Here is a 6,175-nt window from a genome sequence, read left to right on the forward strand (position 1 = left end):
TCATCCCCTCCTTCCCTGTGATCCCCACGTGTGTCCGAGCAGAAATGGCACTTTCACTTCTGCCCTGCTCCCTGGAGCGTGGCTGCAGAGCAGGAGGGGGTCAGGGCCCCCTGCCAGCCCCTGGGGTGCCAGGAGGGCTGGGCAGGGCTGGCAGGGGACACCGGGGGCTGCTGATGTCCCCGTGCTGTGTGATGTGACCACCAATGTCTGTGATAGTCAGGGGCAGCCAGGAGCTGGCTGAGAGACTGTGTGCCAAGGTGGTGACACTGAGGGGTGTTTGTGACACTCAGGGGTGTCTGTGACACTGAGAGGTGTCTGTGACACTCAGGGGTGTCTGTGACACTGAGAGGTTTTTGGGACACTGAGGGGTGTCTGTGACACTCAGGGATCTCTGTGACACTCAGGGGTGTCTGTGACACTCAGGGATCTCTGTGACACTCAGGGCTGTCTGTGACACTCAGATGTCTGTGACACTCAGAGATCTGCCCGTGACACTCTGTGGGGACTCACAGCCCCCATCACTGGGGCCAGGGCGGTGTGGGGACTGTCCCCAGCGTGCTGGTGGCACTGTGTCACCTGTGGTTTTCCCGAGTCCCTGCTCTCAGTGTTCTGCCCTCGCTGCCTTGCTCTGGCTCTGATGTTTGTTCCACCCCCGGCACCACCAGCTCCTCCTCAGCCTGTGTGGAAGGGGCTTTAAAAACCTGGCTGGGTCCTGACTCGGGCTGTCACTGTCCCCTCGTGGGTCCCACCCCCACGGCAGTGGTAAATGTTGCCAAGCTACAGAAATAAATATTTTCCAGCCCCAAAAGTGCTGAGGCCGATAAGCCCCGCAGGCACAGCCCAGCTCTGGTGCTGCTCCGGGGCTTGCTTTGTTTTGGGGGTTGCCAGGAGCAGGTTGGGGTCACCCCGGGCTCCTCCAGCCCCTCGGGATGGGTGGGTGGGAGCTGTCCCCATCCCATCAGCACACCCAGGGCCACAGACCCCAGCATCTGCTCGGCCTGGGGGGCTCAGGGGGTGTCTGGGCACAGCTCTGTGCGTGGGGTGACAGCCCCTAATGCCAGCCCTGTCCTGTCACCCTGCACCTGAACCTCCCTGCTGGGCTTCCCAGGGCAATGGTGGAACCTCCAGCCCTGGAAATAATAAAAAACCGTGTGGATGTGGCATTTGGGGACAGGGATTAATGGAGGCTTTGGCTGTGCTGGGGGAACAGCTGGGATCAATGGTGTTTTCCCACCTGAAGGATCCCGTGACCCTGTGGCTCCTGCATGTTGCTGGAGCAGCTCCCTTTGAGCACAGGGGCTCTTCTGGGGGGACAGGGGCTGGGTTTTTTTCCCCTGGGAACCCCAGCAGAGCTTGGGGACACACCAGAGTGGCACTGAGATGGAGGCTGTGACATCCACAGACCTGTGGAGGGGCAGCTGTCCAAGGGCAGCCTAACGGGAACCCTGACCTTGCTCCAACACTGCTGGGGATAGAACGCTGAGGGGTGGGGGGTCTGTGGGTCACAGGCTCTGTGGGTCAGAAGCTCTGTGGGTCACAGGCTCTGTGGGTCACAGGCTCCGTGGGTCACAGGATCTGTGGGTCACAGGCTCCGTGGGTCACAGACTCCGTGGGTCACAGGCTCTGTGGGTCACAGGCTCCGTGGGTCACAGGGTCTGTGGGTCACAGGCTCTGTGGGTCACAGGGTCTATGGGTCAGAGGCTCCGTGGGTCACAGGCTCTGTGGGTCACAGGCTCCGTGGGTCACAGGCTCCGTGGGTCACAGGATCTGTGGGTCACAGCCTCTGTGGGTCACAGCCTCTGTGGGTCACAGGCTCCGTGGGTTGCAGGATCTGTGGGTCAGAGGCTCTGTGGGTCAGAAGCTCTGTGGGTCACAGGCTCCGTGGGTCACAGGCTCCGTGGGTCACAGGCTCCGTGGGTCACAGGATCTGTGGGTCACAGGCTCTGTGGGTCACAGGTCCGTGGGTCACAGGATCTGTGGGTCACAGGCTCCGTGGGTCACAGGTCCGTGGGTCACAGGATCTGTGGGTCACAGGCTCCGTGGGTCACAGGCTCTGTGGGTCACAGGCTCCGTGGGTCACAGGTCCGTGGGTCACAGGCTCTGTGGGTCACAGGCTCCGTGGGTCACAGGATCTGTGGGTCACAGGCTCCGTGGGTCACAGGTCCGTGGCCCTGCACGTGCCCTGGAGCTGCTGTAAAATCAATCATGGTGAACACGCACGTCCTGCCATACAGGCAGTTCCTCCCCAGGGTCCTGCTCCCCACAGCAGGAAAAGCATCCAAGGCAGGCCTGGCCAGGCTGCAGTGGGGCTGTGCTGCTGCTCAAGGCCACCAGCGAGGCTGTCCCTGCTCTCTGCTGCTGTCCCCAAGGGCCCCGAGCGCGCTCAGAGGCAGCACTTGGGTGGGACGTGGGGAGCTCGGAATGGTTTGGGGTTAAAAGGGGCCTTAAAGCCCATCTTGTTCCACCCCAGCCATGGCAGGGACACCTCCCACTGTCCCAGGAGCTCCAGCCCCAGTGTCCAGCCTGGCCTGGGACATTCCAGGGATCCAGGGACAGCCCCAGCTGCTCTGGGCACCTGTGCCAGGGCCTGCCCACCCTGCCAGGGAGCAATTCCTGCCCCATATCCCATCCAGCCCTACCCTCTGGCACTGGGAGCCATTCCCTGTGTCCTGTCCCTCCATCCCTTGTCCCCAGTGCCTCTCCAGCTCTCCTGGAGCCCCTTTAGGCTCTGGAAGGGGCTCTGAGCTCTCCCTGGATCCTTCTCCTCTCCAGGGGAACATTCCCAGCTCTCCCAGCCTGGCTCCAGCTCCTTTGGAGCATGGAGGGATTTTCCCACCTTTCCAGGAAAGGGAGGATTTGGGCCCTTTTGGGTTTGCCAGGGGTTGGGGCTGCACCCAGGGCTGGGAAGATCCCAGCAGTGCTGGGACTTCAGCGGTCCCTGTGGGACAGGAGGGCTCCTGGAGATCCCAGCCCCTAGGGATGGAAGGAGATGGGACTTCAGTGGTCCCTGTGGGACAGGAGGGTTCCTGGGGATCCCAGCCCCTAGGGATGGAAGGAGATGATCTCCCCCTGTCCCTGGCAAGGCGCAGAGCATGGCCACTGCTCAGGGTTTGGTGTTTGTCCCTCTGCCACTGCTCCGTGCTCAGCCTCTGACTTCACCCCGCAGCTATCCAAAGAGACAATGCACAGCATCCTGTCCCCTGGTGTCCCCCCTGCCCGCTCCCTTCCCGGGATTGTTCTGCTCCATGGCCGGGCCTGCCTGTGCTGTCCCCCGGGAGCAGGCAGGGATGAGCCACACGTGCTCATCCATCCCCCTGGAGCTTTGCTGGGGCATGGAAAAGTCATCCCATCCCTGAGCTGGCACCTTCTGCTCCACCAGGAGCTGTCCTGGCGGCACCAGCCCCGCTCCCATCCCGGACAAAACCTTCTCCTGCCAGTTCTGAGCTCAGGGAGCTGGACCCTGCTGGATCAGTGCTGTTAACCTCAGAGCTGAGCTGTTTAATCCAGCAGCAGGAGAATCCAGCCCTGTGCCACCACTCCTGGCTCTGAGCCTCCATTCCAGCAGGGGCTGAGCCTGCAAACACCCTCCTTGCCCTAATTCCTGATTTCTGTGCCCAGGGGCCAGCAGTGATCTTTGGACCTGGAATATCTGCTTGTTCCTGTGCAATTCTCTGTGTTCTGGGAGCACAGTGTCCAGCCACGCTCCTTCCTCGCCGTGTCCCTCCGTGTCCTGCCTGTCCAAACGCTGCTGGGAATGCTCAGATTGTAAAGTGCAGCTCTTTTCCCATTTGGCTCTGGTATCTACTCTTTTTAGGGATGTGTTCATGGAACCCAGGACTAGTTTGGGTTGGGACCTTAAAGATCCCATTCCACCCTCTGCCATGGCAGGGACACCTCCCACTGTCCCAGCTGCTCCAGCCCTGTCCAGCCTGGCCTTGGGCACGGCCAGGGATCCAGGGGCTGCTCTGGGCACCTGTGCCAGGGGCTCCCACCCTGCCAGGGAAGGATTTCTTCCCAATACCCCACCTGCCCTTGCCCTCTGTCTGTTTGAAGCCATTCCTGGCTTGTCCTGGGGAGCAGAGGAGCAGCAGGGAAAGCAGCTCCTCTCCCCGGGGTGCCCTCTCCAAGTGGGGTTCTGCTGGGATCCAGAGCAGCCCAGGGCACTCAGGGATGGTTCCTGGAGCACTCAGTGCTTTGGGCTGGGTTCTGTGGGGATCCAGAGCAGCCCAGGGCACTCAGGGATGGTTCCTGGAGCACTCAGTGCTTTGGGCTGGGTTCTGCTGGGATCCAGAGCAGCCCAGGGCACTCAGGGATGGTTCCTGGAGCACTCAGTGCTTTGGGCTGGGTTCTGTGGGGATCCAGAGCGGATCAGAGCACTCAGGGATGGTTCCTGGAGCACTCAGTGCTTTGGGCTGGGCTCTGCTGGGACCAGGTGGGTGGGAGATGAGGATCAGCAGTCGAGGCAGAGGGCAGTGGGCTCATCCTGGAATGATGCCAAGGGCCTGTGCAGGGAGCTGGGGGGACACTGGATGCTCCCAGCTCCCCCTGGCCACGTGTTTCCAGCTTGTGCTATTTCAGGGCTTCCTGTTTCCCTCAGCAGAGTGCATTCCCGGCAGGCTGGGACCAGCCTGGGGCTGTCCCCGGCTCCACATCCAGCCAGGGGGGTTTGTTCTTCCTGCTGGTGCTGCTCCCGAGCGTGGAAAACAATGGGCAGGAAGCTGGGATGGGGTCTGTGATCCTCCCCCATGGAGCAGACCCGGCTGGGGGAGCTGGGGGGCAGAAAAGGAACCTCAGGAGGGACCTCCTTCTCCTCCTTCTCCTCCTTCTCCTTCTCCTTCTCCTTCTCCTTCTCCTTCTCCTTCTCCTTCTCCTTCTCCTTCTCCTTCTCCTTCTCCTTCTCCTTCTCCTTCTCCTTCTCCTTCTCCTTCTCCTTCTCCTTCTCCCTCTCCCTGGTAACAATTGGCGGGACAAACCCCTCAAATTGTGCCAGGGGAGCTTGAGGTTGGATATTGGGATAATTCCTCCATGGAAAGGGCTGTGCAGCCCTGGCACATCCCTGGAGGGACGGAACAGCCTCGTGACACTTGTGGGTTCGGGTGGCCTCGGCAGGGCTGGGATCTTGGAGAGCTTTTCCAACCCCCAAAATTCCCCAAAACCCCCAAAATTCCATGAATCTGTGATGGCTCCGTGCTCCTCTGGGTGGCTCCCAGCAGGGACCGGACACGTTTCCAGAGCCGGAGGAGAAACCGGCGGCTTTTGAGCCAGTCCTGGTGGGATGTGAGGAGGAGGAGGAGGACGAGGAGGAGGAGGAGCAGGAGGAGCAGGAGGAGGAGGAGGATCTGGCTCTGCCCCTGCCTGGGCCACTGCCGCCCTCTAGTGACCCCCAGCACGAGGACACTGGGGGACACTGGAGGGATACTGAGGGGACACTGGGGGGACACTGAGGGACACTGGGGGACACTGGAGGGACACTGGAGGGACACTGAGGGGACACTGGAGGGACACTGAGGGGACACTGGAGGGACACTGAGGGACACTGGGGGACACTGGAGGGACACTGGAGGGACACTGAGGGGACACTGGAGGGACAGGACGGTGATGGTGGTGGCGCTGCGTGGGGGGACAAGGGGAGATCATTGGTGGGGGGCTCTTCTGGGGAGGCCAGGGGTCAGTGATGGGGGGGTCAGTGATGGGGGGTCAGTGATGGGTCAGTGATGGGGGGGTCAGTGATGGGGGGGTCAGTGATGGGGGGGTCAGTGATGGGGGTCAGAGATGGGGGGGGGTCAGTGATGGGGGGGTCAGTGATGGGGGGGTCAGTGATGGGGGTCAGAGATGGGGGGGTCAGAGATGGGGGGTCAGTGATGGGGGGGGGTCAGTGATGGGGGGTCAGAGATGGGGGGTCAGTGATGGGGGGGGTCAGTGATGGGGGGTCAGTGATGGGTCAGAGATGGGTCAGTGATGGGGGGTCAGTGATGGGTCAGTGATGGGTCAGTGATGGGGGGTCAGTGATGGGTCAGAGATGGGTCAGTGATGGGGGGTCAGTGATGGGTCAGTGATGGGTCAGAGATGGGTCAGTGATGGGGGGTCAGTGATGGGTCAGTGATGGGTCAGAGATGGGTCAGTGATGGGGGGTCAGTGATGGGTCAGTGATGGGGGTCAGAGATGGGGGGTCGGT

The sequence above is a fragment of the Cyanistes caeruleus genome, chromosome 14, assembly GCF_971803275.1.
Source record: "Cyanistes caeruleus chromosome 14, bCyaCae1.hap1.1, whole genome shotgun sequence".
Lineage (NCBI taxonomy): Eukaryota > Metazoa > Chordata > Aves > Passeriformes > Paridae > Cyanistes > Cyanistes caeruleus.